This window comes from Anabrus simplex, chromosome 14 (assembly GCF_040414725.1).
Source record: "Anabrus simplex isolate iqAnaSimp1 chromosome 14, ASM4041472v1, whole genome shotgun sequence".
Lineage (NCBI taxonomy): Eukaryota > Metazoa > Arthropoda > Insecta > Orthoptera > Tettigoniidae > Anabrus > Anabrus simplex.
In genome coordinates this window covers 48889527-48914681 of record NC_090278.1, presented here as the reverse complement: position 1 = coordinate 48914681, position 25155 = coordinate 48889527, and positions in this window count along the sequence as shown.

Sequence of the window (25155 nt, the reverse complement as noted above, 5' to 3'; positions counted from 1 at the left end):
CTTCGGTTTGGGCATAGTTTGCCCTTCCAGGTTTAGATATGAATACTGCTTTAGCTTCAGACCATGATTTAGGGCCGTACCCTAAAGCTAGACTAGCTCTGAAGAGGTCCGTTAGGGCATTGACGAGTATCTTCCGTCCTTCCTGTAGGAGTATCGGAGGTATCTCATCTGGCCCCGGAGCCTGGATTCATCATTATAGTACTGTGACATAACATATGATAAAAGCTTTGACATAGTGTAATATACCGTACTCAAGAAGTCTCTAATGAGCAAATTTGATCACATTCATGTGATCAAAGATTTTATCATATTCTGTGACACAGATATGTGATAGTGTAATATAGGCCTTACTGATGCATTGAGGTTAGTTTTCTGATGGTTAACTCTCGTGATTTCAATACGTAACTAGTCATGTTGGTAACAGTGATAAGTCATTAAAAAAAAGAGAATAGGGTGGCGATATTTGCTTTATAGTGTAGACCCTTACGTCACAAGCACATTTTGAAATAGGACATGTTGTATGCCGTAAAATTAATTTTACATTTTTGTATTACATTTTTGTGGAGTTCAGTCATATAGTCTTCCATAGTGGACGCTGAAAGGTATAAATAATGTATAAGGAAATGTTTATAATATTTGTAATAATAAGTAACTATATTATTATTATTATTATTATTATTATTATTATTATTATTATTATATCTTTTTCAGTCCACATCATGCCACATGCCGACGGAGCTGGAATAAATTGATGAAATCTTCAGGAATGTTTGCGAACTAATCTCTGTTGACATCACAGCTTTTATCAATCAGCAATTAACCTACAGTATGCCACAGCACTGTCCGCCGCTCTAAAAATAACCACCAGCGTCATCGAAAATCATTTGTATATCATTCGAGCGCGATCGAATTTGGTTTTTTATCAAGAGCAATAATTCGTTGATACGTTTTTCGTACGTGACTTCCATATAAAACAACGAACACTTCAACACATGAAGTAGAGAGTTTTGCCGTGCATAATGATTCAGTGTAATTCATTAAACTGATAACATCATACATGCAATATTGACTAGATATTGCAGTGTGGACTCTGTCTGTTTCTAACTTTCTAGCATGCAGCATCATATTGTTCTCATATTCATTAGATTTCTAGTAACGATACGATTCGATTGACTGTTTATCACTATCCATGCATCAAACATTTGAAAAAAATCTGGTTATGTTCATTTAAGAGCAGTAAACGTCGAAGTAGCATCAGTCAGTGTGTTACTGGATTGTGAGTGTAGATGGTAAGGCAGTAAAGAGAAGAGTTTAAAGAAAATTGTCCAAGTGACATCGTTTCGGTTTCAATATCAAAGTGCATGTTATCTGTGCGAGACGTTTGGAAGCGTTTCTAGTAGAAAGAACGTGTCCTAGAGAAGAAGTCTTTCTTTCTTGTAATATAGAAGGCAGTGCTTTCTTTTCCTCACCCAGCCATCTGCCCGGGTCGTACAGGACCGGCTTTTGCATTCCCTACCAACGTGCTACAACTACAACAAACTAGATCTGCTGCCAAGGCCATCTAAACTCCGCACCTATTGCTCTGTCATGGCCTCCTAAATTCTCCTCCTCCTGTATTACCTAAAGAGAAGTAAAGCTTCAATCCTTCCACAGTTAAGTAATAATAAAAACTTTAAAGAAGTTTATTTTCGTAGTGTCCCTCTATATCCTACAAAACTTGGACTTCGAAGTATTAACATAGCAAAATTACGACCAGACAAATTATTGTTCGAGAGTTGAATTTTAAACACGATTTTAGTTAATGTTATTAGCAGTGTGCTTCAGTGTCGAAAAATCAGATACGAGAATTTAGCAGCTATTGTCCCCTTAAACACAATTATCTGGATATAACAACGGTTTTCACTGTTGGAAAATTTAAGCAACAACTACGTCCGTAGTAAATAGTATTGTCAGTGTGCTTCAATGTCGAATAATTTTCGCTGATTCTACAGTAACAAGAATTAAAAGAATTAGCATCAAAATGTTACAGCGAAGTTCAATTTCGGCAGTTTAGTGATAAAACTATTGAATTCTGAAACATGCCGTTGTCACCCAAATTCAACAATTATTGTGTCATTTAAATCCATTACTTGAAGAAAACGCAACTTTCTGCTGTCGAAGATCAAAGCAAAAATTACGTCTTTAGTTAATGTTATTTGCTGTGTGCTTCGATGTCGCCTAATTTTGGCTCATTCTGCAGTAACAGCGTTAAATGTTACAACGAATTCTGGCAGTTGGTAATAAAAAAATTGGCGCTGAATCTGACAAATTTATCATGGTCATCTGAATTCTTCAGCAACGGTTTGTCCATGAAACGCTATTGTAATATTTGTGCTTCATGAGTTAAACGGGAAACACAACCCCTTTAATTCGCGATATAAAATACGCGAGTGAATTTTTTCTTAAGAGTATCAGAATCAAAGAACATAAAAGTACCTGATTTTTCACTCCAGCTGAATTCGAGTGTTTTCATGTTTGAATTACTTTAATTTTAATTTCAGCGAGTTTCTCACAGAATTCACATGACAAAAAATCCTCTAGTGCTATGATTACTTGAAATCATAACTCATTGTGTTTTACAAAGCATTTCGTGAAGGAAAACTGCTTTGATGAATCATTTAATCATTTGTACTTTTTTACTTCACAACGATACCGTTGATTTCCAGAACAAACCATAACTTCGGTACAACACGCTATAAGACTGCCATGACCATATGAACGCAGGAACTACAAAAGGAATACTGTCCATTTATTTTCCAGTACCTCAGTTACAATCTGGGCGCGCTTTGCACGTAATTTGTAAGAAATATTATAGAACGTTTAAATTCATTATAGCTTAGGTAGTTGTTCGTACAGAATATATTAGGCACATCTCATAACACCGTGTACTAGACTAAACATTGAATATTTTACCTTATGAAATGCAGTAAGAGGTAAATGAAGACAATCCTGCTCTACTCTCCCTTGGTTATCAACAACTTCTAGTAATAATTACACTGGAGCTTTCCAATGGAGGTATTTTCAGCTTACCGCGTTCTTGTCACTTATTTCTAAGACAAGACTGCTGCACAAAATACCAGCAAACTTCGATTGTCGTACGAACAGAATTCTTGAGATGCATCTCATTAAAAAAAATCCTAAGACAGAATGGAATATTGCATTTACAAACAAGACTAAATGATTAAGATAATTCTATCCTGCCACATCTTCTGGATTTGCGACCGGAAAACTCTCTGAGTCACCACAGAGTAACTGCTCCTTGGTACGCTAATGTGCTGAGCCCAAGGAGTCTTGAATATAATGCGATACATCGATAATTCTAAGGCCTGACGAATCCTTCCGTATCCATCGTTTGACTTCGTAAAATATTCCTTGTGTTATTTTGTGTGAATTCTCCATCAAAGTAAAGAAAAAAATCATGAAGGCCTTAAACGTACCATCTTCTGACCTATTTTCTGCACTCTCTCCGCTTTATTATGCTTCTAGAATTTTTGGCCTGACCAACCTGGAATACGTCAGAACTAAGGATTCGAGAAATGAAAGAGTATTAGTGAGCAAGTCCAAATCTGCTACAGTATGGACCATAATATTGTGTATATCCCTCCTTATTGGATTCATATACCATTCGATTTGTGACACCATGGGGGGATTTGCATCGCTTGGAAACACTCTCTCGCAAATTTTCAGGTGCATTCTGGTAACACAGGCATTTTCTGTGGCACTGTCTTCGATGATATTGAATTCTTTCGTGCACGATGTTAAATTTCAAAATATCTTTGAGATTCTGATAGGAGTGGATTCGTGTTTGCTGGCTTCAAGTGGGGAATATAAAAGACAGAAGCGGATAGTTGTGTTCCAATTTGTGGTAATGTTCTGCTTCCTTAGCGCACTCTACATTACATCCGCTATCATCTGGTACATTCCCTACGGAAAATACTATTTTATCGCTCATTATTGTGCACACTTGACGTCCACCCTTGTGTACGTGCAGTACATACATTTAATATATTTAATAAAAAGGAGATATTTCCTTTTGAATGAGCAACTTCGAGGCTTCTTGTGGGGTAAAAGACGCGTATGGTACGGCGAAGAACACAACCTGTATTCTTGTGGCAGGTTCCAACAGTCTCGTAACCATTCTGTTCCAAAATCTTGCAGAGAAATCCAACCAAGACTAGAGACGCTCATACCTCTTGCAATGTTCCGGAAAATTCACAAGGACTTGTATAATGTGGCTCTTTCTGTGAATTATATCTACGGTCCATTAGTCTTCTTCTTGATGATGTATTTCCTGATGTGTATTCTCTATGATGTGCACTACATCATCCTTTACTACACAGAGAACATCTCTGGCAATCTCTTACATACTGGCGTCACCATGCTGTGGGACTTCATGCATTTGTTTCAGTTGCTAACGATTACAGGAGGCTGTTCCTTGGCCTGTACTGAAGCCAACAGTTCTGGTTCCATTGTCGCTGATCTGATTCTCCAAGAAACTGCACGAGGTATCAACATCAGAGAACTGAAATTGTTTTCTCTACAGCTACTGCATACAAAGTTATCGTTCAGCGCTTTCGGTTTCTTTGCAATCGACTTGAATGTTTTGTGCGCATTCACTGGATCAGCTGCCACATATGTTGTGCTGCTTATGCAGAAGTAACACATTCCGGCCGCGCCAGCACGCAGGCATTAAATGTCGAGAACGGACTGTGCACGTCCTTAGGCTACTACAATATAATTATAAGATACCATGGAGCTTTAGTATTGAGCCCGTCTCGCCATCAGGAGTTATGAGGATCCACATGGATGCATTGTTCATGAACCCGATGCTTGAAATAGGGATAGGAGGTTATTTGGATTTGCCAAGGTAAAACATATAACTAAAATAAAATAAAATGTGAAATGACAAACCAAGTGTATTAACATTAAAGCAAAAAAGAATATTTGTAGGCAAGAAAATCCACATTAACAGACATCATCATTCCAGCTCTTGATGTTCAAAATAAATAAGTCCTGATAACACATTTCTCTCGATATTATTGACAATTGCATTTAAGATTTCATGAATAATGAACTTGTTTACACTCGTCTGTAATGTAAAAAGTTTCTAATCTCACATTCAATCACTCTCATTTTAATTCACAAATATACACACGGTTCCTAGATTAATTAGTATTAAGATGCAGATAACACTGACATCTCTCAAATTTAATTTTATGGTAAATAGAGTTTTAGATTATTTGTTAATCTTCCTTGCTCAAATGTTGTTAAGTCTAATTAATTCTTAATGCACCCCTAAATTTTTGACTAAGGAAGCAATTAGATCTGTGGTTAAATTGTCCTATTGGAACAGAATTACATCTTCATAATTAAACAAAATTAAATATTTTCTATTGAAAATGAAATACGAGGCTACGAACCCGCTTTAATTGCTCTCAACAAATTCAAAGTTAACACAAAAATCCTGCTAGAGAAATTAATGCAAATCCACCCACTACTGAAGATAAAGTTATTTAACGCTGCCAATACACATTTAAGCATCAGAAAGTCATTACAGAAAACGAGCAAATACAACCAATACAAATTTTACATACTGTCAACGATGCGTTGAAAAAAAGTAATATAAGGTACAAATTGCGCAAATATCAAATAGCAATAAGTATGCTACACATTATTTAAAAGATCATTTAACTCCAGGCTATTCACTTATTATTATTAATGTACCGGTACTTTATATTTTCTTGTGGATAATGCTGTAAGTTCGAATACACACGTCCCATGTGAAGAATATTATAAATCTCACGCCGTCATCATAACATAACTTAATTAACTGTGGCCGAAAATGTAAATCATTCATTTAAAGATGTAATTTGACTGGAAACCCTGCGAGAAAATCCACATGAACAAAAAAGAGTACCAGCCTGGTAAATCAGGGAAATTTAGGAATGCAATTACACCATCACATGTCTCTAACCCTGACGATTTCTATCAGAAAATATGGGCAAACCCCATCTTTGACCTCGGCAGGAATAGTCCTACTAATATCATAATCAATCGAGTGCATCAAAATATTTAATTGGTGCTTCACAAATTCATTACACCGATCTTGCGCAAAAGTATATCACAAATCGTCCCATTCTCAAGGTTCGACGACATTAGAAATGGATTTTACACCAGTGCAGAACAAAATGATTAATCTGAGCACATCCTGCAAATCTAAAGCACATGCAAATACTCGATTCCACATTAATGGCATGAGGCTGTGCTAAGCTTAATTAAATAGGTGAGTTATATGACCATTATAAAATATCAAAGACATTACCTATGGTAAAACTGCTGATGGTTGTATATTTTTATTATTATTAAAATCAAACATAACCGGGTTTCGAACACTGAGATCCATCATCAATGATCAAGAAATTATTTAAAACATGCTAATGTGTCAAGATAGAAAGGAGCCCAGATGAAATAAACTGTAAAAATAAAGAAGGAGAAACAAATGACAGAGAGTATGAACCTAAACCTACACCTTAAACATGTTGTTTTATGATATAACATACTATTAGAAGTGCTGGCTGGACATGCTGTTAAAGCTGTTAGACGGATGTTCAGGTGGTGGTGGTGACCACTGCTTCAAGAGGAAGTACAAGTTGGCAACCATCCTCTATTAACACTAATCAGAGGGAAGGTTCTGACCAAAGAGAGACAAGGCTATTTATTTTTTTCCTATTTGTTTACGTCGTACCGACACAGATAGGTCTTATGGCGACGATGGGACAGGAAAGGCCTAGGAATGGGAAGGAATCGGCCGTGGTCTCAACTAACGTACAGCCCCAGCATTTGCCTGGCGTAAAAATGGGAAACCACGGAAAACCATCTTCAGGGCTGCCGACAGTGGGGTTCGAACCCACTATCTCCCGGATGCGAGCTCACAGCTGAGCGCTCCTAATCGCACAGCCAACTCGCCCGGTGAGGGACAAGGTACACCAAGGGCGTGAAAATGAAAGACTCCCTAGGCCTCCGTACGTAGTACGGTCGGGATCTAAAAAGAACAAGAGTTGACCAAGGAAGATCGGATAAGATAATGAGAGTGAGGGGCCTGACACAAGTAACTGGAAGCAATTTCAGGACTCATCTAAGGGCTCCATGGTCGCAATCCACACTTCCAACTTACGAGTCCCTGGGGCAGGGGATACCATGGGGAAAACGAACGTTCCGTTTCGATCACTGAGTGTGCTAGAAGCACGTGACATTGCGCCATCTCTAGGTTGTAAACAATATATTACTAGTAGTGTTTTCTATTAAAATATTATCAGGTTCATTTTTTCTGTCCCAAGTTCAATAATTTTCTGGGTATTTAACTCTATATCATAATTACATCATTTATATTTCACTTACGCTATTGCAGCAAGTAAGACACTGAAGACAAAGCATCAAGTATTTTACCATACATTTCTCATTTGCCGCAATTGACTCGGTGAAGGTCAGGGTAGGTATGAATTTAGATGTTTTTTTTCCTCATCCCCCTGTAGTCATAGTTGGTATGTAACTTCGCGCTTGCTCGCTGTTGCTGTTAGTTTCTGTTAATACTATTCGTTATCTTTCGACCAATTATTGAGATTATTTCCATATTGTTTCTTTTGAAGAGTAAATGTGGGGTGCAGCACTTCTGAGGCCTCACAGGAGAAGAAAACTCTCTGGGAATGACTCCGAGTAGTGGTCGGCGACTGAAGAAACTGTGTGCAGCTCGGAACTGTTAATCCATTTTTGGTTTTGTTTCTGTGTTTAACTTTGAGAATTTAATATATTTTAAACTAGAAAAATTTTGCTTGTCTTGTATGCAGCGATTGTTTAAAATGAGTACTATGTATTATTAAAGCTGAACTTGAAAGTACAAAAAGAACTTATTTAGTTTTCAAAAATTTGATCCCCTGATACTCACCACATAAGTAAGTAAATTATCTAACACTTACATGAGCATGTTAAATTATGCTTTCTGAGTAATACGGTGTGCTGCGTGTGTAACTTTTCTCTTTCTAAGCATGCTTAAATTTGTTTAAAATGTAAATGTGCAATGCATAATTAAATGGTCTGGCATTCCGGAAAAATCACTCGGCACTTCCAGGGTTAAGAATTAAATTGATTTCTTTCTCAGTGCCATGTTACCAGGGTGACTAAGTGAAGAAGATATTGAAGTCCGACAACAGGAAGAAGAATTTAGAAATATTGAATATCTTAATCACCCAAAACAGAAATTAGAAGTAGAGGACGAGGGTAAGCACTCGTGCTTCCTTATAGTTTACATTTTATTATTATTATTATTATTATTATTATTATAAAGATGTTTTGCAAAAGCTGAATATCTGTTGTATTTTACAGTCTTAAAATATTCTTGGTATAGTTGAGTTAGTGTAACCCAGTCCTTCGGATGTAGATCATTTTACAGTCACTACAAGTGAACTGGTATAAACATAATTTATTGCAGATTTGTTCTGATATTTTGGTTCTAGTTTAAAAGCTATGTCTGCCTTAATTTTCTTGAAGGTAATATCTTAAATAAAAATATAATGAAATAGTGAATAGAATAAAATAGCCCCATCCCCTAGTTCCGCCACACTTACTTGTGCCAGACTCCTGCCTTTCGTCTCTCACATTTCCATTCTGTTTAACTCCTGCACTGATCAAGCTGGTGATGATGGGATAGGACATAGCTAGAAAGTGACCTATGAGCCACATTTTTTGTCCATAAACAGGATATAATTTGTTTCAAAAATATAAACAAATAAGGGTATGTTAAAACTGCAATGTTGAAACCCGTGCCTGTTCTGTAAGTTTCATTTGAGTACACTGAGTACCTAGAGACGAGACTTTCTTAAGACGCCGAGAAAAGTTCTTTGCGAAACCGAAAGAATTCCACCCTCTTTTCTTGACAAGCTGAATAGCTTATTATCATATTTAGAATTGAAGACCTTCCCGCAGTAAGGATGTAACCCACAATATTCGAAAATGAGATTTCTCTGGAAATAGGGGGTATCATGATGCCTCTGTGCTGCAGTTTCATCTTATGTCTTACATTTGAACTTGGAGCAGAACTTAGTCCTCCGCAGTGAACGTCACTCAACATGGTGGAGAGTGCCTGTGTTGGCTCATCACCAGGTGTAATAGATCATTTAGAAAAGGCCATAGACGAAATCACATCTATATTTTGAAATATTTTCTTGGCCTTATTGTTGTTGTTATTTTTATTGTTACTCTAATATTATGTGCTATAATTTGTGCTCCAAGTGCACGTACAGAAATTCTTTTCTGTTATACAGTCTCTGTCCGTGATGATGGCAAATGGATTCATTTGAGATAAGGAACTGTAGTCCGGAAACGTTTGAATCATGCGTTATTAAATATCCAAGTTCTTTAACGTTTTTCTGTTCTTAATAGATGCACCGGAAGCCAACGATATGGGGCTGTCACCTTGAAACACCCTTAAAAGCCAGCGACCTCAGTCGGGTTTGAACCCGTTAACTTGGGATTAGTATACAAACGCCGTGTTCACTACACTACTGCGACCGGCAGTCAAAAGTTAAAGCAAAAATCAGTCTGATACCTCTGATTTCTTCTTCTGGGGCCATGTAGAAAGCCTTGAGTATGAGACACCTGTCGAGACTGACGAAGATCTCTTGGCAAGAATTCTCGCTGTTCAAAGGACACCGAGGATATTCGAAAAGGAACGACAGAATTTTGTGCGACGCAGGTGGACGCCTTTTCGAACATTTGCTGTAAATGGAACAGCTTGTGAGACTTGTGCAGGTAAACGGACTTAAATGAGTAGAATTTTGCGTAACTTTTGACTCGATCGTTTCCAGACTAAGGTTCCTTATCTCAAACTGATCAATTTGCCATCCCCCATCATCGCTGAAAGCTTTTAACATCAGCACGGATACACTCTGCATAGATGGACACATTTGTACACTTGCAAATGCAATTGTTTCGAGTAGTGTATTCCATGAAATAAATCCCAAAAATAATTGTCTGCTCTCCTGAATATTTACTAATGTGTTCGTTATAGTGATGGGAATATCAAATGTTTTAAACTACTGCTAGACTATCGGTTGTGAAGCGTGACTAACGAATGAAAACTTCCGGTATTTTTCATTCGGTTTGAAATTACTTAGAGAGTAGTAAAATACGTTTTGTACTGGAGTGCTCGACTGCTAGTAACTAGTAATTAGTTATTTGCTAGTAACTACAAAGATCGAATGTTGGAATGTGGGTTGTTGTATTATACATGGTTATCTATTGATGAAGTACACAATAATAAAATTTCATTGACCATTATATAAATTGGAGTCAGATTCTGCGAGGGGGAAATAAATCAGAACATACTTTTCGCTTCATTCGTTTATGTTTACTTCGTAATTCGCGCCAGTCAATAGGTTCATGCCAATTCTGCTGACTTTACTCCATGGCGAAAGAGGAGACCGATTTCAGCGCCGACAGTTGGAAACAATTGGAATTTGCGATCCGAACTGAAAACCGAATGCAAACGGAAACAATCGGTTGTAACGGTTGTTGACGACTATCGAATTAAGATCGATTCACACATCTCCGGGACGTGACGGCATCTTCCGTGAAAATAAAATATCGTCACCATGTAAATGAAGGGATGAGGTCCAACACTTCCGTTGACGTCATTCGCCGTGATCTTCAGTGCTTCTCCGTGATCCGTGCCGGCAATACGTATTCGATGGCAACAATATTTTCTTGTTTTCACGGACGTGATTTCTCTCTTCCCGCCTTCCTGCTTCTCTGCTGTATTCGAGTACTGAGGTTATTATCTGTGTACATTTGAATTGTTCTTTACCTCCCAAAATGAAGGACGAAATGCTGATTGAATTAGTGAAGGCACACTTTTTTCTATATAATTTAGCTGATTCGAAATATCTGGATAGTGGTTTGAAGAAGCGTGTATGGGACGAAATTGGCGAGAAAATGGAAGCTGAAGGTAGTTAACTAACATTTTTTGCTTATAAGATTACGAAAATCAGTCTGTCTGTACATAGGCACCGACTTTGGCGCGGTAAGGCACTTTCTGCCCCTAACCTTCAAAGTCAGGGGTATTAAAATTAATCAACAATTTCATTTATTTAATTTTTCAAGTAATTGAAAGCAAATGTAGTGTATCCGTGAAATTTTACTTCGTCGTCCTTCAAACACTTATATAGAGTAGAAAACTCTCCTTCCTTACCCCTGCGTTTTCATATAGGATGAACCTACTGATTCTTCCCCTCTTTCTCCTCTTCATCCAAGATTATAGCTATCATTAACAGTTCATCATCACTAAAAACCTCATCATGGAACATGGATTGCCGACGTATAACTGCACGGAACTGAAGTGTGGGAACAGACGTGAAATATTCGTGTCGGAAAGGACGGATACAGACACGGAGAGCGCCGTCACGTCCCGGAGGTTTGTGAATCGACCTTTATTCTGAAGTTTTCATACAATAGTCCCTTCATTGGTTGGTTACATGCTTATTGCGGGGATGTCTTCAATTACATTTTAAACAAATAAGCAAACAAACAAACAAAAAGAAATGAGCAGTTAGATACGAAACCCCTTCCGGCTCTCCTCAAAACTGGCAGAAAAACAAAGCCCAAAATACCAAAAATGAGATATTACAGCAGTAAAATGGGAATAGCAGGATACTCGTCTCTCAATGTACAGCACATATTCTAAAAAATTAGCCATAGTCACCGAATTACAGAGGCATGGAATATTGGTACTTATGTAAAAACAACCTGTGTCAGTTGGGTTTCCAGCAGGAATAACCGCATTCAAATGAAACTGGTTGTTTTTGACTGCAAGCAAAAAAAAAATTCCGCCATCTTGCGTTCGGCCCATCAGTTTTGTACCAAATGACAGCGATGAAGTGATAAGTAGTTGCCGCAGTAGGCCATCTCCATTCGATGTCGTAGTTGTGACCCAGGACATGTGGTTTCAAACTTGAAAGGTTTGTGTGCATTCCTTCAGAAGCCAGAAGGTGGACCGTTAAACGTACAGCTGGAGGAGAGCCCAGAATATACTGATGATCGTGATCATTGTAGCGGCGATTAGGTGTCAATAAAACAATTATAAAATAAAAACATCTGGAACATAAAATAAAATTCAGAATCGTTAAAGCCTTATGTTTAAATCAAAATTAAACAAGGTAAAATACACGGAAACTAACGGCGGGTTGTGGACAGCGGAAGGAACCCTACGAGGATATGGATCGAAGGACTTTTCTGGCGGAAACTTCAAAAAAGTATGATTTAATTTTTACCTATTTATTATTATTAAAAAACATCAAAGAAAAGGAAATAAGGAACACTACCAGTAGCATAAAAACCATATATAGTTATACCAACCCAGATGAAATGAAGTTGCAGTCTTACAATCTTACCGATACTGGTCTTCATGAAAAATACTTGTAATGTGAATCAACCTCCTTCACCAAAAAAAAAAAAAAAAAAACACACAGGTCATAGGAAAATAATTCCAAATGAAGCAGATTTACTGAGGTCAAACTTAGCGAGAAACTGAATTTAAATTACAAAACTGCTAGAAAAGCTCACCTCGTGCCAACGTGAAAATAGATGTAAGACGACTTTACACGATAATAAATTATAATTGTTTTCTGAAGGAAAGATCGACGGGTAAACTCCCGTGAAAAAGTAAACCGTGAAATTTAAGATCTGCTTACCCCAAAAGAAGCCAGGGCTCCCATAGAGCACAGAGCTCCCGGACAACAGGTCCGCTCTACATGATCCCGAAAACGGAGAATGAAGCTCCCCTGCGACGCGCTTCCCGAAGGTAGCCGGTGGTGGGTGGTGCAACAGGAAATGGCGCAGAAAAATGAATGACCAATGACCACACAGAAGTTACCCTTCGATTTATTTAAACAAATCAAGTTTAAATTTTTAATTGGACGCTTCTTGACTCGTCCTTGAAAACTTCTCGAAGCTTGTATCTTGTGCAAGTCCCAGAAAAATCGGACACGTGCAGTACAAGGTGCACCACAAATTACAATTATAAAATTTAATACAATTTTTAAATGATCCAAAATTTCTTTGAAGAAGGCCAAATATGTAAACTCTCGCAGCAGTGTCACAATAATGATGTACAGTGGATGAAGATGATAACAGTGATGGATGCACCGAATGAACAATGATTCTACTGTGTTATATTCATCCGACTTTTTTCTTATTTGGCAACAGAAATAACATTAAAACACTATATTTAGCCTATAACTTAAATTATTAACGTAAGTTACATCATCATATTTTTATTTCGTGCGTAACAATTGGTCAAAACACAACCCGAGACTTGCTAGATACACTTTTATTACATCCGTTCTTACAGATGGCCCAATATCATTAAGCCTTCATTAAATAAAGACAAGTTGAACGCGGCATTTAAAATCCCATCAGTTTGCTACACAGTGTGATGCAAGAAGAGCAAGAAAAACTGCCGAATTTCTGTGATAAAAAGTAGACTATCATAAAGTTTTGTTGAATAAACTATGATAATGTAGGCATTGACTTATATGCATATGTAATGACAAATTCTACTGCTCGTAAAGTGAATGTAAGGAATATTATGTATTCTTCGTAACAATTTCGGACAAAAATAACCAAAAGTCAGAAAGGTTTTTTTTAAGAGGACAATTTTAAACTTTCGATATCAAAAAGTTCAACAAACTGTTTATTCCCTTCGAGGAGATGCATGAAAATTTTGCCTGGTTTCATTACAACACAAAACCACATTTAGGTAGTTAATTGTTTCTCCTGAGAGTCTGCCTGACCGAGGCGGTCAAGGCGTGATCGGTTCACCCGAAAGGGCGTAGGTTCGATTCCCAGTCAGGAAGTTGAAAAATTAAGAAACGAGATTTTCATTCCGTAGATGCATATGGTCTTGGTGTTTACACTACCTACATCAAAATGAGTGGGAGGTTAATTCCTGAGGTCAAAGGTGGCCGGGCGTACAGCTAACCACTCTACCCCATCAAGTGCCGAGGTTATGGATAGTGGAAGTCTTTTCCTCCCATCCCTCTAAGGACCTTCGTGGACTCTACGGAGATGACTTTGTTTACTTTATTGTTTCTCCTGATCATTTCATAATTTGACATTGGTTGTTTTTGTCAGAAACTCTTCAATTGCTGAAACATTGTTCCATATCTACAGCAAGAACTTTGAAATCTTTAGGTCTACTTTTTTCATCTGATGTGTAAGTTACATTATTTTATGGTTTATGTATGAACACTACTTGTTCAACAATATTTGAAAAGAAAACTATTGTATAATTTTACTTAGTTCAATAAATGAGTTACTTTTTCCTAAAAATGTATTGGTTCTGTTACCTTATCGTAACTAAATATATATTTTTTAAAATAATTGATAGGTAAGTACCATAGGAAATTTCGTATTACAGCTTGTGTATTATATTTGTAAGGGGCTACAAATTGTGGAAGTTGTTTTATTTTGAGACGTCGGAAGTACTGAGCACTTGGGGTATCACATATCTTTTATGCAAAATATGTTTTCTGCCTATTCCCTATTCCCTTCTGGTTAGTGTTAATCGAGGACGTTTGTCCAGTTATACACCACTATCAGATCAACCACTATCAGTTCAACTCTTATGTCCGTTGCTCACGGTCAAATTCAAGTTTTATAAAACCTTTGATAAAACTCTCCATAAAATAGGACACGGCCTATCCTGTAAAATTAATTTTGCGGAACGAACCAATTAGCAGATCTAAAATCACGATGATGCTGGCGCTACACCGTGAGAAGATTGTGAAGCTTGTTTGTAAACATAAACAAACACTTCTAGAATGGCAGGATCCGAGTGGACTAAGGAAGCTCTTAGTGCTTGTATGAGGTTAAAACGCCAATGTATCACAACAGAAATGCTAAAAAGGGACGCAGAAACACAAACCAGGCTGATGTAAAGGCGAAGATAAATGGGCTTCGAACTCAATATTCTTGGCAGCACATACAGATCTTAGCTAAAAATTTGTTTCGGAGATGACCTACCTGATGTTTCCACGGATTTTATAAAATATTTTTACAGTGGGCAACACAATTTGTTTTCGTCATATTTTTATACCATTAGTTGTACAACGAATTTTACGAAACATTTTACCGCATTCTCTTCCGATAGCGACTATATTATATTTTTTGTGGAGTTTAGTTACATAGTCTTCCATAGTGGGCGCTGAAAGATACAGCAATGTGTAAAGAATTTTTTATAATATTTGTAATAATAATAATAATAATAATAATAATAATCGTATGGCCTCAGCTACCGTGTGCAGACATTTCGATTTGACGCCATCTGGCTGTCTGCTCGTCAATTTCGACGTTCCGTTTTACTGTAGGTCCGCTAGATGGCAGACCGAGCAAACCTGATCTCTCTTGGGCGTCTATGGCTGAGATTTAATTAATTTTGTCGGGTAAATACCAAATGTATCACCAGAGATCTTTTACATGCCGACATCGTACGACATGGAGTGTCGAATGGACTTTTTTCCGCCCTTCAAAAATCCGACTACCTCTGCCGGGTTTGAACCCGCTATCTTGGGATTCGGAGGCCGACACTCTACCACGGATTATTATTATTATTATTATTATTATTATTATCTCTTTTTGAGTCCACATCATGTCATATGCCGACGGAGCTGGAAAAAATCGATCAGATCTTCAGGAATGTTTGGGAACTTAACTCTGTAGACTTCACAACTTTTACCAATCAGCAATTATCCTACAGAATGCCTCAACACAGTCCCCCACTTTAAAAATAGCTATCAGCGTCATCAAATATCAAACATTATAACATTGGAGGTAATTGGGTGGTTTATCAAGAACAATAATCTTGTTACCTTCTTCGTACATAACTTCCATATAAAACAAAGAAAACTTCAACACATGAAGTACAGAATATATGTTTTGCCGTGCATAATATTCATAACATCACACTTCATACATGAAATATTGACTAGATATTGCAGTGTGGACTTATTTCTTTTTTCTATTTTACTTTCTGGCATGTAACGTTATATTGTTCTCATATGCATTGTATTTCCAGTACCGATACTAATCGTTTGACTGTTTATCAATATCCATACATCAAGCATTTAGTAATATTGATTATGTTATGAAAATCTCAATCGTTTTGAAGTTGTTGACAATCAGGTAATGTTTTAATAGATTTGTATATTTTAATGTAATCAGCAAAAATAAGAATTTCAGATGATGTTATAGGTTCCGGTAATGCCATTAACAAAGATGAGAAATAACAAAAGCCCCAAGTTAGAACCTTGAGGAACGCCAGAAATCACATTAAATTTGGAAGATATATGACGTTTGTAACATGCTACCTGATTTCTGTTCTTTAAATACGATACCAATAAGTTTTGTAATTTAGTTGAAAATCCAAATGAAGAAAATTTATTTATTAAGCAATCTTGATTAACTTTGTCAAGAGCTTTTTTTAAATCCGTGTAAATTAAATCAACCTGTGCATATTCATCTAAACTGGCAGATACATATTCAGTAAAGTTGCAAAGATTTGTTGCTGCGGATCTTCTAGCCATGAATCCATGTTGTCTCGGTGGGATACTATTTCTAACATGGTCATAAATTTGTTTGTACAATATAATTTCAAAAATTTTGACTGGGGCACAAACAATAGTAACAGGCCTATAAATACTGAACAATTTCATATCTCCAGTTTTATATATAGGAGTAGCCTTGGTATGTTTCCAGAAGTAAGGGAATGTCTCTGTTTAAACAATTAGGTCAAAGAGTTATACTAATACTTCTCTAAAACCTTTCAAATTATATGAGGGAAAATCATCTGATCATACTGATTTCTTCGGTTTTAGGTGATCATTTTCTTTAAGAAATTCTTCTACAGTTATATTTCTGTACATTAGGTACACCTATTTCATTTAAATGATCATTATTCCAAAATTCCATATTATATTTAGCTTATTCCTGAGAGTGTGTAGTTTTGACATAGTCTGCAAATCCATTAGCTATGTCATCTGGTGATTGTAACAAACAACCGTGAAATTCAAAGTGTAGGTTATTTTCTAAGTATCTCCTCTTGTTATTAATAAAGTTCCAGAATATATTACAATCGTTACTCAAGTTCTTTTCAATCTTCTGGACAAATTGCTTGTATGCAATAGTTATATCTCTTTTTATTTTTGCTCTGAGAGTTTTAAATAAATGCATGCAATATTCAAAGATTGTTTTTCTTCTTTCTATTTTTTCTTTTAATTTAATATTACTTATAATATCCTTTGTAAACCAAATGGGATATTTATTCTTGTAGCTTTTCATTTTCGGAACACATTGATCCAGTGTAAAGTCTATAAATAAATACGTTCAAGCTTTTAAAATCTAACCTGCGAACATACGATATTTTACGGATTTATTTAATGTTTCATGGTCTTCTATTAGTTTCATCCACATTAGTGGATTGAGGTACATGTTTAGAACTAGGTGTTTACGAGCACGGACCAACGTTAAGTAAAATCACAACTGTGACAAAATCACAGGTTCTCGTCACAGTAACTTTCCTGGAGCAGAGCAGTTCGGAGTAGTGACTAGAAATCCGTGTCACAATCCATACCTAAGGGAAACTAGAATTCTCAGAATGAATATATATTAGAAGACAAGACGATCCTAACGAAAGATTTTTGAAGGAGCTCTCCACAGAATAATTAAATCCACAGCACTACAGCATTCCCTTGTACGTTTCTTTCCGTTTTCCATGAACGTGAAATAGTACAAACATTCATAAAGAATTCCCGTATGTTTGCAAAATGTTATTAAGAAAGAGAGAATGACAGAGCCCTGTGTAAAGGAGTTTCCTGGAACGAGTAGTGACCGCTTAAGGCAAGTGGACGAAACTAATGGGGATGTCCGTTTTCGGAAATTCGAGGTGTCCGCTTAGATGAGGCTTATTTAACACGTGCCTTATGTAAAATAAAATCGGTTCCGTGGAAAAATTTCCGTATAGGGAGGTGTCCGTTAGATTAGGTTGGACTGTACCATCATGGGAGATACTTGAAATGGTCTACCTATTCCATTTTTGTATTCCCGACCTGACATTCAAATCACTTACTTTCTTCCCTGTTGACATCACTTTAGTCTTGGAAATGTATTATTCTTATGCTTATCTTCTCTTCTCTTTTCTCTTCACTTTATGGCCTGCTGCTAGAGGCCACCAGCCAATTTCATTTCCTCAGACTTTGATGTTTCCTCTTACTTCCATTCCAATAATCCTTCACCCCTTCACTGTGTTTCTTTTATCATTCCTCAAACAACTTTGTACCAGTTCTATATTCAGTTTTGCTTTCGAATCCTTCCATGTTTAACGATTTATTTAAATAATACTTCTTTCCTTGATTTTTTCTTCTCTTATATTATTTTGTGTTATCCCAAGTGACGTTCCACACTATATTCATGTTGAATACAATAAGTAACACACGAAGAGAGTTCAATATAAAATGCAACACATTTTTTTCTAAAAGCAGGTTGGTTTCATTGAGAACTAAAATACACTGTGTTATACCCCAATCCCTTTGCTACAATACCCTATTTTTAACATAAACTCCGTTCAGTGCTACGGTCTTACGCCACCGTAATGTGAGGGCCTGTATGCCTGCATGGTACCACTCGACTGGTCGATGTCGGAGCCAACGTCGTACTGCATCGATAACTTCCACAACATCCACGTAGTGCTTCCCGCGGAGTGCATCCTTAATTAGGCCAAACAGATGGAGATCCGGGCTGTAGGGTGGATGAGGAAGAACAGTCCACTGAAGTTTTGTGAGCTCCTGTCGGGTGCGCAGACTTGTGTGAGGTCTTGCGTTGTCGTGAAGAAGGCTCACCGTGCTTTACACCACTGCCAGGTCTCCGTAGACATTCTGCAAGTGCCTATGAATATCTGTGATGCCCTGGTTTTCCGCCAAAAGGAACTCAATGACTGCTCCCTGTTTGGTACGCACCTACGTTACAGACGCCATCTTGAAGGCTAGTTATAGCGCTGCCACCTATCGGAAATTAATGAAACTACGAGACGAAGCGGGAATACTCAAAGATCTCCCAAGCAAAATCACAATTTTGTTAAACCGAAATTGGCCGAGAAATAAAGTGTGTTGCATTATATATTGAACGTCCCTCGTATTACATGCATATCAGAATAAACAATTATTTCACTCTTTCCCTCTCACGCATCTGAAACTAGTTTAGAATTGTATTTCGTGTTGTATTCTGTTTCCAGATCAATACATACACTCCTTCGCATTCCATCCGTCGCACAGCGCCGCTGCAAATAATGGTAAGTGTTAAATTTGGTATCGTAACTCAGGTGAGAATGAAGTAATTAAGCGTCTTTTCCTACTCAGTATGTGGTCCGCCAAGTATTGAAGGAATCTTGGCCGCATGGAGATCGCACACTTGCTACGGGCTCTTCAGCTATGTTAGTAATATATTTGCATGTGTTATTGAAGTAGATTATGTGCGGTTCCAATACTTTCAGGCGTTCCAATTTGCAAGAAGTTTGAAATAGATAGATAGATAGATAGATAGATAGATAGATAGATAGATAGATAGATAGATAGATAGATAGATAGATAGATAGATAATGCCTTTATTGGTGGTGAAGTTAGGGCTCAAGGCCCAATCTTTCACTTAACCACTAGAAGAGTATACATTTACATGACTTATAATTACGAATACAAATAAAACTAGTAATATTAATAGCAATAATAATAATAATAATAATAATAATAATAATAATAATAATAATAATAATAATAATAATAATAATAATAATAATAATAATAATGAGAGAATCCTTAATTTTAAAATACACAAAATAAAGTACACTTAAATGAAGTAACTACAGTAAGCCATTCATTCATGTCATTCATTCCTTGATTCACTCATCAATTATACACCGAGTCAGCGGGATCTACTCAGCAAATGTTCGCGGCAACCCACTTTAAACTAACTATGAGAGGGATTGTCTCTAATGTTCGCAGGTAGCAAATTCCATGACCTGGACATAGATATTATGAAGGAGCGGTTGTACACAGCAGTGCGGTTTATAGGTATGGTAAGAGAGGAGCCAGATCTTGTATTGTGTTCGAGATAGGACAAGAGGTAAGAAAAAGATGAAAACAGGTAGTCGGGAGTATTAATGGAAAGTATTTTGTGCAGAAGTGATAACATGTGAAGTTCACGGCGCTGGTGTACTCGAAGCCACGGCACCTCCTTATAATAAGTTGATACATGAGTATCATATCGCGGATTGAAAAAAAAAAAGAAATGGCGTATGGCTTTTAGTGCCGGGAGTGTCCGAGGACATGTTCGGCTCGCCAGGTGCAGGTCTTTTGATTTGACACCCGTAGGCGACCTGCGCGTCGTGATGAGGATGATATGATGATGAAGACGACACATACACCCAGCCCCCGTGCCAGCGAAATTCACCAATTATGGTTAAAATTCCCGACCCTGCCGGGAATTGAACCCGGGACTCCTGTGGCCAAAGGCCAGCACGCTAACCATTTAGCCATGGAGCCGGACATATCGCGGATTAAAAATATATCTTACGCAGCTGTTCATGCTCCGCTTCAGTTTCTTGTTACTGTCACAGGTGATTTCAGTCAGCACAGTGTCACTGTAGTCGAATATAGGGAGTATCAAAGAGCGAATTAGTTGTATTTTAGATAATTATATAAATATAAAAATAATTTAATACCTAAGTTCGAATATAAACGAGATTTCTGAGGATTCGAACAGTTATCACAAGGTCATTGTTTGAATTATGAAGTGACAAGAACTTGTGGCATTTGACAACCGCTGCTGGGCTACGGCACCTTACATTATCATTAAGGGATGTTATTGCGAGTGAGTATTTGTCAAACATAAGTCAAAAGATTCCAAATTTGCCTTCTGTCAGAAATCGAAAAGGACAAGTCGACCAGTTAATTAAAAGAGAACGCACCGGGCGAGTTGGCCGTGCGGGTAGGAGCGCCCAGCTGTGAGCTCGCATCTGGGAGATAGTGGGTTCGAACCCCACTGTCGGCAGCCCTGAGGATGGTTTTCCGTGGTTTCCCATTCACACACCAAGAAAATGCTGGGGCATATCTTAATTAAGGCCACGGCCGCTTCCTTCCGATTCCTAGCCTTTCCTGCCCCATCGTCGCGATAAGATCTACTGTATCTGTGTCGGTGTGACGTAAAGAAACTAGAAAAAAGTTAAAAGAGAACGCAGCCTACTACGAAAGATATTGGGCAATAGTTGGGTTGAATGACAGGTTCCATTAAGGTCCAACAAAGCAATGTAGATCCAATAACACCAATTAAAAAGAGAAGACCGCTGTTCTACGGGCACAATATATTCCGTATGAACAACGAGCGGATCACGAAAAAAAAATCTGGAATTTTCTGAATCTTAAGCCATGCAGTTTCTATCTATCAATCAATCAATCAATCAATCAATCAATCAATCAATGATCTACATTTAGGTCTGTTGTCCAGGTGGCAGAGTCTCTACCAATTGTTTGCCTTGCTTTTTCTTAAATATTTTCAAGCAAATTGGACTTTTATCGAACTTTTCCATTCATAACTTATTACAATCCCTTACTCCTCATCCTGTAAATGAATATTTGTCCCAATTTTTCCTCTTGAATTCCGACTTTATCTTCATATTATGATCTTCCCTACTATTAGAAGCTCCACTCAAGCTTATTAGTCTACCAATGTAATTCCCCGGTATCTCTCCACTGATAGCTCGGAACATACCACTTAGTCGAGCAGCTCGTCTCCTTACTTCCCAGCCCGAAGTTTCTAGCACTTTCGTAACATTGCTATTTTATCGAAAATCAACCAGAACAAATTGTGCTGTTTCCTTTGGATCTTTTCTAGCTTTCATATCAAGTAGTCCTGGTCAGGGTCCCATACACTGGAACCATACTCTAACTGCGGTCTTGCCAGAGACTTATGTGCCCTCTCTTTTACATCCTTACTACAACCCCTAACTATGTGAAAAGATATGTAACTTTTCTTAACAACCCCGTTAATATGATTACCCCAGTGAAGATCATTCCTTATATTAACACCTAGGTACTTACATTATTCCCAACCCATGAATTAGAACTGAGAGGATTTTTCCTCTTGGTAAAACTTACAACCCGACTTGTCACCTCGTTTACCATCATACCATTGTTCGCTGTCCATATCACAACATTGTCTAGGCCCCCCTGCAGCCTGCAGCGGCTCACAATCCTGCACTAATTTACTACCTGTACAGTATAACATCATCCGCCTATCTATGGTTTCAGTTCCTTACTTATAGTATCATTTATATTTACAAGAAAACATATGAAATAAGAATTATCAGAACTTGTATAAATAAAAAGTACCGGGTTGAAGGAGTCTGGAGAATCCTACCCAATGAAACGGTCTATCGAGAGACTGACCCAGTTACCAGCAAGATGAAGAAGAAAATAATCTCTTATTTCTTTCACATCTTACGATTACCAGAAAACAGGATTTTACGACAACTAGTGATGAGAAATCTGGGAAAGAAGACATGAAGGCATTGGATCAAAAAATGCAACAAGAGGATCTCAAAACAGCTGGACTCGAAATTACAGATGCAGAGAACAAGAATAAAATTACCACCCTTCTTGAGAATCACAAATTTTCAACTGAAATGTCCGTCTCCACGGCTAAATGGTTAGCGTGCTGGCCTTTGGTCACAGGTTTCCCGGGTTCGATTCCTGGGAGGGTCGGGAATTTTAACCATCATTGGTTAATTTCTTTGGCACGGTGGCTGGGTGTATGTGTCGCCTTCATCATCATTTTATCCTCACCACGACCCGCAGGTCGCCTACGGACATAAAATCAAAAGAACTGCACCTGCCTGGCCGAACATATCTTCGGACAGTCCCGGCAGTAAAAGCCATACGCCATTTCATTTCATTTCAACTGAAATGATTTACAGAAGGCATATTTCAAACGAATTGAGAACACTGCGATCAGAACTAATGAAGAAGTACTCTGCAGATAAGAATAATCAAACAGTACAGCTTTCAAAGGAAAAATGTACATGGAAGACTCAAGTGGTCCAATGTGGCCAATAAAGATTTTTGTTTTAAAAAAAGCTGTTTGTTCAGGGCGTCGACCTATAGAGATCTTTTGCCTCTACTTGCACCATGTGATATGAAACTGCGGGTAATTGGAATGGAGGAAGTGTAGAGTGTTGAATGTGAGGAAAGGAGCGTTAAGGACGACACAAACACCTAGTCTCCACGCCAGGGATATTAATCAGTTACAATTAAAAGTCCCTGGCCCAGCCGGGAATCGAAACCAGGGCCCCTATACTGTGGGACCGGACGGCTAATAAAGTTAATAATAATAAACATAAAGGTCCAATAATATTAAGATGGTTCCATGAGTGTGACAGAGATCTGCGAGAGATGTACATTGCGGAGAATTGGAATAGTTTCAGGAGGATCGTGAAAGTCGTCATGGCTCTATGGTAGAGTTAAGGCCACTTCACGCAGAAATCTAAACTAAGCTGTTCATGAAAAATACTTCTACGATAATGAGGGTTTCTTTCTTCTGAAGGCGCGGTGCACAGTTCTCTGCGAAACGTAAGTCCATACTTTTACGAAGGTTGGAACTTAAATAGTGGCAACTATTTATTTACAACAGATACAAAAGAGTTACATGTTAGCAACCTTTACTGCCCTTCAAGATAGTCACCAGCATTGTGTATAACCCGTTGCTAGCGATGTGGAAGTCATAGTATACCTTTAGCAGAGCCTGTTCTGTTGATGGCGCGAGTGGACCGGTCTACTGCCTGTCGAATCTCTGTGGTCAAATGTGGTCAAATGAAGCGAATGCTCACGAATCGTCTGGTCCGCCAAAGTTTGCTGAAGGCTTTTACCCAACGTTCTGTAAGACAATGCAGATTCCCGGCAAGCCTCTTGAAGACCTTGATGTACTGTCGTGCTGTACGACCTCTGGCAAACTTCGTTGTTCCCGTTTAGAAAACATAGTGACAACGTTACGTTAGACCGTTAGCTCACAAGAGACTGTGTTTCTCTCGCTTGTGCGCACGCAGGTGATGTGGGAAGGGCGAGTTCATTTGCTCTGAGGTAAGGTAGGTATGTAACCAACTTGTGCTATCAGCGACAATATAAGATTCCGTTGCATAGCGTCTCCACAGCAGTGTTGCCACTATTTAAGTTCCAACTCTCATATTTCCAATCTTCAGCTCTGTTCTATTCTAACCTTATGTCTTTCATTGTATGTTATTTTATTAGTTTCTATGTATTTCTTCTACCTCATTTGCCCCTGATTCGCCTGATGTCCTCTCTGTTACTTCTCACGCACACACATCTTAACTGGAGTTTAAAGTTTTTGTCAGCTCCCGCTTGGAATGCCAGCGCTGCGCCAGCAGACAGCGAGCCACCTGGTGACGAATGAGCATACCACTACACCTCCAATAACGGCCGATTGGATCCCTCGCTGCGCTCTTTATACCGGCCTTGACAAGGGAATGTTCCCGCTTTCTGGTCCGTCCTAAACCAAGAACAAGTCGTTCACTTTGAGATGTTGGACATTCCGCACAAGAAGCGCCCGTAGCAAGTGTGCGATCTCCATGCGGCCAAGATTCCTTCAATACTTGGCGGACCACATACTGAGTAGGAACAGACGCTTAATTACTCCATTCTCACCTGAGTTACGATACCAAATTTAACACTTACCATTATTTGCAGCGGCGCTGTGCGACGGATGGAATGCGAAGGAGTGTATGTATTGATCTGGAAACAGAATACAACACGAAATACAATTCTAGTATACATTTCCCCTTACAGGCAACTTTTATTTGGAGCGATGCTGTATACGCTGATGTTTCGTGGAACAAAATATATTTTGTAATATGAATTATTAAAGATTGTTGTACAAGTAATATATTTTATTTGTTAAAAATGAGACGATGACTGCCATAAATTAAATAAATTATGTAATGGAATATTTGTGTCT